The following is a 13,311-nucleotide window of genomic DNA, read 5'->3' on the forward strand; positions in this document are numbered from 1 at the left end:
ATTCTTTGTTGGAATTCTCTCTCAAAATGAGATTATTGTTGTTCTAATTTGGATTCAAGTTCAGTAATCCCATCTTGTTGTTGTCTTATTATTTGTTTTAAATTTTTTATGGACCCTTTATTTGTTGTGACAAAGGCGCCTGTTGAATCTACAACTTCTTCAGAAAATTCCTCTTCTATGTATTTGGAAGCATCTCATCTTATCATCTGTTGCGAAGGGGGTTCATCTTTCTCTACAATTTTCCTCCTTTTGGGCCTTCTCTTTACAATGGTTTCTCCCGTGTTTCTAAAATATTAATTGTTGGGAGGAATATCTTAGTCTTCAATAGGTTCTAATGAATCAACATAAATGATTTCAAGGGGCGTAACCCAAGAAGAGAGGAAATATGAGTCGTTGATATTATCCCAATGGTGGCAATGTTGCTTTGTTTCGTAGTCTTATTAGTTTGTGTTTCCTTTGAAATGGGAGTATTAAACTCTCGACTCAGACTTTGTTGAAGTAAAGGAATATAATAAAATTGAGAATTATCTCTTTAGACTAAATTGATGTAGTCTCTTCTCTCTACTCCTCACGAATGGGCAGAGTAGAAGTATACGCCTTGTCTTAACCTTATGCATTATGGGCATGTTCAATTTGAGTCTTTTGAATAAATCCCACTCAACCTGTAGTTTTTATTCAATAAGTCTTAAGCTTGTGACTTGAATCTTTCCATAATAATATTCTTAACCAATAATTCTTCCATCATAATTTGATCCACTATAGGTTGATCTATTTCAGTATCCTTTTCCTAAATGCTTGCATACCATGTATTAGTTGGTAATGGTGGAGTTGAAATTGAACTGCCTTCTTGTTTCTAACCCTATGACTTCACATATGTCATGAATTTTCCTTGGACACACCTTCCTTCTCCTTTGGAAAGAATAAAAATCATTTGTTTGACCCTTAGGAATGTACTAGATTCTTTGTAGGACTTCATCACAATATTTGACTCATTTAAAGATATCATCAAAAGTGAAGTCCTCATTATTTCATTTCTTGAATCCTACTAATGAATCACAATGATTTGATATAATATCCAATGGATCATGTTTTTTAAGGATCATGCAAGATAATTTTATGTCTTCTAATTTTGTAACCTTTAATTTGGAATGATTGACTATAGTTAATGAATAGACTCCTACTTGAATAGGAAATGTAGGCTAAATTCTTTTAGATCATGATTGTAAATATTTAGTGATTCTAGTAGTAGGTGTTTGATATGTAATTTCCCTTAAATCTAGTATGTTACATACATATCTTGGAAAAGCATGGGGTGGTTCCTGGCAGCCATAAATTCTTATATGTGAAAAATTTTCATCTACGTACCAGTCCCCAGTTTGGTGAATTCCCTACATTGCTCCTTTTATAACCTTGGGGTGTGAACAGTGTTTGGTCAATTTAGTGTGACCTAAATTGCTATTTAAAATGTCAATCTGAGAGTCGTAAACTGCTGAAGTGAAGTGCATTGTATATGCAAGATAACCGATTTCTTATTTCTTTGTCGTTTTTGAGTTTTTTAGTTTGTTTTTGGATTTATCTTCTGTTGATTCCCTAATGTGAGATGGTAGAATTGAAAGTCAAGTATGGATGGCAATGGTGACTTCTACAATGATTTTCCAAACTTTAAAGTTCTCAAAAAGGTTTCAAAACTTGTTGTGATCAATTCCTAAAGGAAAATAAAAATGTACCAAAACAGTGAGCTAGTGACAATGAAGCCCAGTATCCTTATTGCTGTGTAAAAAGAAAATAAAAATTGAACTCAAAGCAATTCAAAGACTATAAGCAAAGAAAACTAAATCACACTACTTCAACTCATATTCTAACCCCTCACCTTTCGACTCGCTCTGGCTATAGGAGGTAATCATAAACAAATTGAGTAATCGGATATCTAAATTGCAGGAAATGAAATTGCATAAAATGAAACTAAGATTAAACTACACATTCATATTTCAATTCCTGAAATTGACATGAGTAATATAATCACTAACTTGCAGAAAAGTAAACTATCTCATACTACATCAACTAATATTCTGATTCCTCACTATTTGAGTCGTTTGGCTATAGGAGGTAATCATAAACAAATGGAGTAATATGATATCTAAATTGCATGAAAGTAAATGAGAAAAACAGAACTGAAAGAAATGACGATGCTGGAATTAAAACTCAGAACATAAATCAGCAGAAGGACAAGATGATTTCATGTCATTAGTCATTAAAAACTATGTGAAATTGCCCGGGCTGTCTACAAGAACCTGAAAGAAAAACTTTGATCAGTTAACAATCATGAGAAAGCATAAAAGAAAAGATGGACAGCAGTTAACATGAATATCAGAACAGTGTAATATATACAAGCAAATGATTATAAAAGCAGTAACATAATGAAAGCAAGCAAGAAACTATACAGTAGTTACAGAGCCTTGGTGTACAGGGGCCCTCTGCAACCTCGGCCAATCAATACTCAGTCATGAATTGAACTTAAGAACGTTGTCTTCTCATATATTAAAGTGCAGTCATAAGATAAAGATAGAGCACGGCACAGTGGGCTCGTAAAAACAGTCAATATTACATATGAAAAGCTAACTATCAAGCGTATGATAACGCGTTATTTATAACTGAGGATGCTATAACTAATTCCTAAATTCTGCACTGCCAAATAAACACGTGAATGACCACGTCCTGAGATCTAGCAGTATGGTAGTCGTGACAATTAAATCTATGGAGTGGTGGCTATTCGATTTGGTTCACGGATCGATCCACAGGTGTTAGCACACCTCCAGAGATTGAGGAACTTGCCACGCAAAACTTCACGTGGTAAAAACAGAGTCGTGCCACCACAAAACTCTTGGTTTGACCACTGCTTTGACTGCCCTTGACCGTGGCTGTTTGTGAGTGATTCAGCTGAACCAAGGGGACACGCTCCATGTACACATCATTTTCAGCTTGTCCATGTGGCCAGATTCTCCAGTGGACACCTGTAACATAGTCTTCAACAAAATGGCTGCAGAAACTTGAGCTGGCTGTGGAAAGTGACAAGTTTCCGCAGCTGATTGAACAAAAATCTAAATCAAACAACAGTCACAAGACATAGTTAGGAAACCATTTTATAAGCTCTTTTTAAACTAATATGCAATGATTTGATAGCTTGGTGGGTCAAGTAAATGGAAAAGAAGGCTGAAAAGGTGTATAGGGAAGATGCAAGTTTGGGACTCAACATACCCCCACTGTGAAGGTGTTGCATGTCCTCATGCAACCAAAATTTTAGTCATTCCCCTTTAATCCATATGTTCTAAAGCCTCTACTAGTACATCCAGTCCTCTTCTCTTCTTTCTTGGTGCTACCACCATCCTGGGTTTCCTTATCAGACATCTGAATTTGAGATTGATTAATTCTCTGCTCAACTTTCTGCACTTTTTCTTTAGTTTCTTGTTCTTCTTTTGCCATAGTCCCAAATGAAGCATAGTATTATCATGAATAATTTTGTCCACTTTGCTCTGCTCCTTAAGTGCTTCATTTTCTTGCTTAATATGCCTGTTTAGAACCTCTAATTCAAACACTTCTTGCTTTAAGGATTGGACTTGTGCATCTTGTGTCATGTGGGGCAGAGTGGTACTCGGGCCTGCAGCTGTCTTTTCTAAAGATTCAAGGTAATCATACACCTCCTGTTGACTTGGATCTATTTCGGGTGTTTTTCTTGGACTGACTTCAAAGTCTTGTTGAGGAGGAGAACTGATTTCTAGCTCTGGCCGAGGAGGGCTTTCATCAACATGTGGAGGACTAGTTCCAATACTTGGCTGAGGACGAGATGGACTACGACTAGCTAGAGGTTTCTCGGGTGTTTCCCCACCCAAGTCAATGAAGTGGGGTCGTTTTACTTGTGTTTTACTCCCCCTTCCTCTAAGCATGTTTCTTCTTCTTAAATACAGTGGACTAGTACTCCCTTCTTCTATGCTCTGTTTCCCTTTTTCCTTCTTCTTTGCTGTAGCAGCCTGTTTTTGAAGATGCACTAGTCTCTCAGACAATGTTTGATAGTCTTCCTCTATAGATGGCTCAGGTGATTGGTAGACTTCTTCTATGTTTCTTTTGCCTTTCATTTTTCTCTGTTTCCTGTCCTTAGTTCTTTTCTCCTTTTCTTTTTGACCAACTTCTTGAGTTTTGGTAATAGGAGAGTCTTGGACTATGGCACTCTTTTCTTTTCTCCTACTCCTTCTCGATGTCTTTGGTGTACTACTTTCAGGTGCCTCAGATGGCTCTTGAAAGTAATTTCTTACTAAGAATCGTTCCCAGGTATCTTTGTTTTTCTTCAGTTGGTCTTCAATGAGAATCCTTACAAGTCCATGATGATATAAATGAGGTTCTATATTTCCTATGTGCTTTTGGACTGTGGTACTCATCTTTTTCAAACTCAGCAGTAAGAAATAAGGCAAATTAAGAGTTTGACTCTCTAAGAAGTTCATCAATAACCTAGCATGATACATGTACATTGAACCAAAGCGTCCTTCGCAAGTGATAAACTTTTGGATGATTAACAGTAGGCTGGCCCATTCTTCTTTCAATGCATGAACAGGAATTCCTTTTGTAAACACAGTAACGTCCATACCTGGGTTACGTAGCATAATTCTCCATGCCTGCTCGTCCACACTTTTGTTTTTAAACCAACGCTCACCTTCCTGGGGCAAGTCTATGGCAGCTGCTACTATTGCTTCAGTGACCATGAGCTTTAAGTCTCCAATTTCCACCATCTGGCCATCGAAAGACCATGCAAAGGCTTTCGTTACCTCCTTGTTATGGCCCTTAAATTTTTGGATGAAGCGTAACCATTTTGCTTTCTTCAGCAAATCTTTTGCTTGAGGGTAACCTTCTAAATATTTAGGTCCTTCCAGTTCTACCCTTAGTAATCGTCCCATCCTTTCCTCTGTTTTGAAATTCAACTGAAAATTCAATTGTGTGGGAGGTTTTAGTAGAGGTAAGGTGGCTCGATTGCAGGGTTTATGGCAAAAATACAGTGGCTGCAATTGGAGGATAACAGGTAATGGGAGTGTTCCGGAACTGCAAGCAGAAACAGAGGATGAGCAACCGAGGTGAGTTCACAAAATGAAGTGCAGACGTATGTGAAGAAGATGGTTTTAATAGAATGGTAAGGAGATGGAGTGAAGTCAGGATTTTGAATTGAACGGTTGCGTACGAAATGTTACACGTTTAATGAATGGCTGCGGAAAATGCGGTGGAGAGGAGCCGTAATGAAATAGGTCACATCTCATGATTACAAGTGGGTATGAAAGTGCAGTCGACTATGAGTTTAAACCCGAAAATCAATCATGAGACCATTAAGGAATAAATGCATGGTTTGTGGAATAATGTCGTGGGATGGTAATGGGTAATGGAGCTATCGTGATAATCATTGCACATAGTAGAGCTTTTATGGTTTGACAAATATGCAAAATTGTGCATTTAATTGCTATTTGAAAGAAATTTTTGCTCATACCTTTGGAAACCTTGTCATTTGTTGTCCATTAACCTTTAACCAACTGCTCTTTATTGATGTCTGGAGATGCTCCATGTCTTCATAGCATATGCTCAGTCACACCTGCATTTTCATGATTATTGCACTAACATTTTGACTGTAAATTTGAAAAACAGAGTGGTGGCTGCGGAAACTGCTTCTGGCTGCGGAAACTGCTTCTGGCCGCAGAAACTGCTTCTGGCTGCAGAAACTGCTTCTAGCTGCGGAAACTGACATAGCACCCACTTGGTTGAACAAAGATAGTTAGATAATAACTAACTAAGTGAAAATGGTCCTGAAAGAGACATTTATTGATGAAATGGAATGAAATGACTGAAATGGAATGAGATGAAGCGGAGTGAAGTGAAATGAAAATTAAATGGAGATGGAGTGGAATGGCAAATGAAATGGAGTGAAAATGAAAAAGAAGGGGAGAATTTTTTTTGGAAAATATAGAGTGTCAGGTTTCCCTGATTTTCACTCTACATTTTCTGTATAAGATCGCCAATCAGTGATTGGTTTTCAGGCTTATAAAAAAAATTATTTTTATTTTATTTTTTATTTTTTTTGAACTTAAGAAACAAAGGTTAGGCTGGTGGGGAAGAAGGATTCTTCTTCACCAGCCTTATTGCAGAATTCTCTTGAAACATTTTGACAAATTCCTCTTTTGAGAGTGGCTTATGATAAATTTTCAATCTGTGGCAATTCACAATAAGAGGAGTTTGAAATTCATCACTGGTCTTGATTCTTACCGCTCCATTGCTAAAGACTTTGTCAATCTCATATGGCCCAAGCCAATGGGTTTGAAATTTACCTTTAAAGTCTTTAAACTTGGAATCAAATAGTAGTGCCCAATCTCCCTCTTGAAACTTTTTCTCTTTGATGTATTTGTCATGCCACTTAGCTCTTTGATGTTGAACTAGATCAGTTCTTAAAATTGCTTCTTGTCTAATCTCATCTAGCTCATTCAGCTGCTCCATTTTGTGCTTTTGGGCTTCTGATAGATTCATCCCCCACTGAACTGCCATCTTAAAAGTCTTGACTTGAAACTCAATGGGGAGCAGGACTTCTTTCCCATAAACGAGTTCATAGGGAGAATGTCATGTTGTATTCCTCCATGTAGTTTTGTAGGCCCATAAGGCTTCAGAAAACCTTTCTGCTCAATCTCTTCTATGTAGATGAATAGTTTTGGTGATGATGCTTTCAATAACCTTGTTTGTAGACTCCACTTGACCATTTGCTTGTGGATGGTAAGGAGTAGATTTTCTGTGCTTGATCTTGTATTCTTCCATCAGCTTCTCCATCATGTTGGATGTAAATTGGCTTCCCTGATCTGTCACAATTTCTCTTGGGACACCAAAACGAGTAAAAATATCCTCATAAAGAAAATTAACAACTGAATTTTCAGTAGCAGAAAGTAATGCTTTGGCTTCTACCCATTTAGTGACATAATCAGTGCATACCAATATATACTTCTTCTGTTTAGATGGTGGATTAATGGGTCCAATGAAATCTAAAGCCCATTTTTCAAAGGGTTCGATGAGTACCTGTGGTTGTAATGGCATTTCATTTGAAAGATTCGGTTTCCATACTCTTTGGCAGTTATCACACCTTCTGACATATTGTTTTGTATCTTTGAAGAGGGAATGCCAATAATATCCTAAAGAAAGGATTTTATAGGCCATCCTTTTGTCAGCAAAGTGTCCACTGCATGGTTCATCATGACATGCCTTGAGGATGTCGGGCATTTCATCTTCCCGAACACATCTTCTGATCACACAATCTAGCCCTGTTTTAAACAATTCGTTAAAAATCCATGAATAATTTGAACTCTCCTGAATAATTCTTCTTTTTTCACTAGGAAATAAATGTGGAGGTAGCTTCCTTGTAACCAAATAGTTAGCAATATTTGCATACCAAGGAGTCTTAGTAGTTACTACAAATAAATATTCATCTGGAAACTTATCCTCTACAGGAGAATCTTCATTAGTATTTGGATCCTAGACAAGAAATCAGCTACTGTATTTTGTTTCCCTAGTCTATCCAATACAGTGATATTGAATTCTTGTAAAAGTAAGAGCCATCTTGTAACTCTGCCATTAGTAACAGGTTTGTTCATTAGATACCTAATTGCAGAATGATCAGTATGGACAAAATTTTCATAGCCTGTTATATAATGTCTAAACTTATTGATTGCATGAACAACAGCTAAGAACTCTTTTTCAGTCACAGTATAGTTCAACTCAGTGGGAGTCAAATTTTTACTGGTATAGTAAATGGCATAAGGAACTAAATCCTTTTGACCCAACACAGCTCCTAGAGCTATATCTGAAGCATCTGTAGAAATATGGAAAGGAAGTTTCCAATTTGGTCCTCTCAAAATGGGTGCTTCAGATATTCTTGTTTTCAAAGTTTCAAATGCAGATTGACAATCAGGATCCCATTTGAATTCACAGTCTTTTGTAAGTAATTTGAAGAGTGGAGATGCTATTTTGGTGAAGTTTTCTATAAATCTTCTATAGTATCCAGTAAATCCCAGAAAACTTCTAACATCTTTTTGACAATTTGGAATAGGCAACTTGGAGATGACTTCAACTTTTGATCTATCAACTTTAATCCCATCCCCTGAATTATGATGTCCCAAAACAATACCTTCAGTAAACATCATAAAGCATTTTTCATGACTCAATGAAAGGTTTTTTTCTTTACACCTTATAAGGACTTTTTCCAAATTATCTAATGCCTCTTCAAATGAATCGCCATAAACTGTAAAATCATCCATATAAACCTCTACACAATCATGGATTAGATCAGAAAAGATTCCTAGTACTGCCCTTTGAAATGTTGCGGGTGCATTACATAATCCAAAAGGAAGCACTCGGTAAGCAAAAGTTCCCCATGGACAAGTAAATGTGGTCTTATCTTTATCTTCAGGTGCTACCTGAATCTGATTATAGCCACTAAAACCATCCAAAAATGAAAAGTACTTTTTGCCTGCTAAAATATCTAATACCTTATCGATAAAGGGTAAAGGAAAGTGATCCTTCAGAGTTGCTTTGTTCAATTCCTTGTAATCAATGCATACCCTCCATTTACCATTCTTTTTAGGAACTATAACCAAAGGAGAAACCCATCGGCTATCTGAAATTGGATAAATGAAGTTTACATTGAGTAGTTTTTGGAGCTCTTCTTTCACTATCTCCCTAAGGTTTGGATTCATCCTTCTCTGAGGTTGTCTGATTGGTCTACTGTTTTCCTCAATGTAGATGTGATGAATGCAAGTCTTAGGGTCAATACCTTTCATATCAGTATACTCCCATGCAAATGCAGTAGAATGTTTTTGCAAGATTTTGGTTAGCTCTCCCTGTTGTGATTTTTCCAAGTTTTTGTTGATATTCAATGTTTTACCTGGAAAGATCTCAATGGCGGACCTACCAAACTCTTCCATAGAGTAAAGAGACATTTGTCTAGATGATAGATATTCAATGTCAGAATCTAACTGAAATTGTGTGTGGTCATATTCTGAAGATGTTTCAAAGTTTTCTAATGTGTTCAGAATTTGACTATCTTCATTGATTTCAGAAATGGTAAAGATAGGTTGTATAGTGTCCTCATCGTCAACCCATTCATTATCTCCTACTTCTATAATTGCTTTTGCTGGAGGATATAAATTGAATTTCTTCGTCGAATTACCATCAGAAATATACATATCCCCAGATCTACAACTGATAAAAGCATCAGTTGTGGCTAGCCAAGGTCTTCCTAAAATGAGTGGGTGTCCTCCTAGATTACTCTTGGGAGTTAAAATCATGAAATCTACTGGATATTCCCAAGAATCTAAGGAGACCGAAATGTCTTCTAATACACCATATGGTTTAATAATTGATTGATCTGCAAGTTGCAGTAAAGTAGGTGTAAAAAGAAGATTAGGAAGTGTTAGCTGTTCCATAGTCTGTCTACTCATAATGTTGATAGTAGCCCCTAATCAATCAAAGTATTTGGAATTTCTACCCCATTAATATGTGTTTTGACAATTGGACTACTGGGATCTACATACTTCTGCATAGTAATTTTTCCCATCATGATATCTGCAATTTTTCCTACCAGGTGGATTCTTCTTGTATCTCTTGGTTTCCTTCCTGGTCTTTTAAGACTCAACTCCTTTATTGTTTTTGCTAGAATAGGAATCTCTCTAATGGCTTGTAACAAGGGAATATTGATACAGACATTCTTTAATTCATCTAGAAAATCATAATCAGGCAACAAGATTTGTTTTTCCACCCCTTTGTCAATTTGTAATCTTTCAGGAAAAGGAGGTGTAGATGAAGATGTAGGTTGCTCAACTATAGGAGTTGTGGGGGTTGACTCTTTTTCTTTTTCTTTTTGAGTGCTTGGTTTTTGAAGAGGTGCTTCAGAACCTTTATTGACTTCAAGAGAATCTTCCTTAGAAATGCTTTGCTTTTGAGTATCTATAGAAGGCTTGTCTAAAACTCTACCAGATCTGAGTTGTACATCATTAAGAGGAACAATCATATAGGTAGGAAACTGTTGTCCTTCTACCATGTAAGCATTTTGAGGGTTTTTATTATTGGGGTTCGGCAATGGCTGGGAAGGTAGTTGATTTGTCTTCTGTTGGAATGGAAGCAAGATTTGAGAATTTGGATTCTGTTGAGAAGGTTTTTGTTGTTGTGGAAATGGCAATGATAGTTGTGGATTTTGATTTGGAAGTTGTGGAGCTTGTTGATTTTGAAAAGATGGAGGATATTGATAAAATTGAGCAAATCTCCCATAAGGATTTTGCATACCTTGTACCCATGATTGAAAAGGATTTTTAGGTTGGGACCAAGGTTGTTGCCAAGGATTCCAATTTGGTGGGGGTTGAAAGTTCATAGAGTTGTTAAACCCTTGATTTTGTTGCCCCTGCCAAGGTCTCATTGCAACAAAACAGAGAGACTCAATTGAATTTGGATCTTCTTGAAAGACATCTTTGAGCCCAGGAATTGAAGGACAATCCTTGGTCTCATGGTTTTATGAACAAATCACACATGTTTCTACAACTTTTGCATCCAAGGGACATTCCCTTAGAGCATGTTTCTTCCTACATTTTGGACAAAATATGGCCAAAGCTTCAGCGTCTGCTTTCTTCTTGTTTTGTATCTTAAGGGTGTCTAGTTACTCACTAAGACTCCCTAAAATATCAGTTTTGAATTCATCAAGCATGTTGCCAATCTCAGCCCTACTTAATGATCCAGTTGCAGATTTGTTTGCTCTAATGAGAGAAGGATCTCTAGGCCCTTTTCCAGTTTTAGATTTTCCCCTTGAGAGATGGACACATAGCTCTGCTATATCATGAAGTGGAAGTTGAGATATATCTCCTTTTCCCATCATGTTCAAAATATCTATCCATTCATCTCTAATGGCTTTTAATAGAAGGGCTTTCAAGGTTTCCTCATCTAAGCTATTCATTTTTGCTCTTTTCAGGTTGTATTGAAATCTTTCAAGTAAATACTCCAAGTTTTCATCTTCTTTTTGCACCATTTTGAATACCTCATCCTTGTGATTGGTGGGCATACAATAGTCCAGGTATCTATCCAAAAATGTTTGTTTCATATCATTCCAAGTCCTAATGGATTGAGTGACTAATCCCATGAACCATTTCAAAGCAGCTCCCTTCAATGTTGAAGGAAACAATTTGAGTTTTTGAGAGTCTTCCAGATAATCATAAGTTCGACACACGACTTCAAACTCAAATAGAAATGTTTCAGGATCCTCATTTCGTAACCCATGAAAGTTTGGGAGGAAATATGGTGAGATGTTTTTCATTGTTGCTCGAGAATCCTCATCAACTATAGGAAATCCAAATGAGTTATCTCCATCCCTATTTCCCCCATTGTTACCTCTACCTCCTCCTCCTCTACCTCCTCCTCCTCTACCTCTACCTCTACCAAATCCGTTTACTACTTCCTCTGTCATGATAGTTTCCTCAAAGACCTCAGAGTCCTCTGGTTCTTCTACCAATGGCGAACGAGGAGGAATTTCTCCCTCTTCTTCTTCAGGTGATTCTACTTCCTCAATTACAATGTGTTTTCCTATAGAAGTAAAGAAAGGGTCTTTTCCTAACTCAGATTCAGTGGATAGTGTGGGAGAGTCTCCTAATTCAACTACTGCCTCTTGAATTCCAGGAATCCTAAGGCTAGGAGTGTGAGTTGGAGATGATGGAGGTGTTTCTTGTCTATTCCTTGAAGTAGATGGAGTTGTAAAAATCGAACTCTTGGCCCTAGCTAAAAACCTTCCCCTAGAATCTCTTGCTCTATGCATGTCATTTTTTTATTTTTCTTCAAGTCGGGCTAATAATTCTCTTTCTAATCTTCCAGGTCACTCTAGGTGCAAGAAGAGAGCATACTCAAGAAATTATTAAACCAATAACTCTCTTTTCTAATCCTCTAGATCACAGTAGGTGCAAGAGGAGAGCATAATTTGAGAAATTATCAATTTTACCTTCCTTGAAATTTTCTTGTTTTTTTTTTTTAAGAAATTGGCTACCTAGTTTCACTTCCCTGGCAATGGCGCCAAAATGTTTGGTCAATTTAGTGTGTCCTAAATTTCTATTTAAAATGTCAATCCGAGAGTTTTAAACTGTTGAAGTGAAGTGCACTGTATATGCAAGATAATCGATTTCTTATTTCTTTGTCGTTTTTGAGTTTTTTGGTTTGTTTTTTGGATTTATCTTCTGTTGATTCCCTAATGTGATATGGTAGAATTGAAAGTCAAGTATGGATGGCAATGGTGAATTCTACAATGATTTTCCAAACTTTAAAGTTCTCAAAAAGGTTTCAAAACTTGTTGTGATCAATTCCTAAAGGAAAGTAAAAATGTACCAAAACAGTGAGTTAGTGACAATGAAGCCCAGTATCCTTACTGTTGTGTAAAAAGAAAATAAAAATTGAACTCAAAGCAATTCAAAGACTGTAAGCAAAGCAAACTAAATCACACTACTTCAACTCATATTCTGACCCCTCACCTTTCAACTCGCTCTGGCTATAGGAGGTAATCATAAAAAAATTTAGTAATCTGATATCTAAATTATAGGAAATGAAATTGCATAAAATGAAACTAAGATTAAACTACACATTCATATTTCAATTCCTGAAAATGACATGAGTAATCTAATCACTAACTTGCAGAAAAGTAAACTAACTCATACTACATCAACTAATATTCCGATTCCTCACTATTTGAGTCGCTTGGCTATAGGAGGTAATCATAAACAAATGGAGTAATATGATATCTAAATTGCATGAAAGTAAATGAGCAAAACAGAACTGAAAGAAATGACGATGCTGGAATTAAAACTCAGAACATAAATCAGCGGAAGGACAAGATGATTTCATGTCATTAGTCATTAAAAAACTATGTGAAATTGCTCGGGCTGTCTACAAGAACCTGAAAGAAAAACACTGATCAGTTAACAATCATGAGAAAGCATAAAAGAAAATATGGACAGCAGTTAACATGAATATCATAACAGTGTAATATATACAAGCAAATGATTATAAAAGCAGTAACATAATGAAAGCAAGCAAGAAACTATACAGTAGTTACAGAGCCTTGGTGTACAAGGGCCCTCTGCAACCTCGGCCAATCAATACTCAGTCATGAATTGAACTTAAGAACGTTGTCTTCTCATATATTAAAGTGCAGTCATAAGATAAAGATAGAGCACGGCACAGTGGGCTCGTAAAAACAGTCAAGATTACATATGAAAAGCTAAC

This window comes from Pinus tabuliformis, chromosome 8, assembly GCF_031772625.1.
Source record: "Pinus tabuliformis cultivar Carrire ecotype Pingquan chromosome 8, CPIR1, whole genome shotgun sequence".
Lineage (NCBI taxonomy): Eukaryota > Viridiplantae > Streptophyta > Pinopsida > Pinales > Pinaceae > Pinus > Pinus tabuliformis.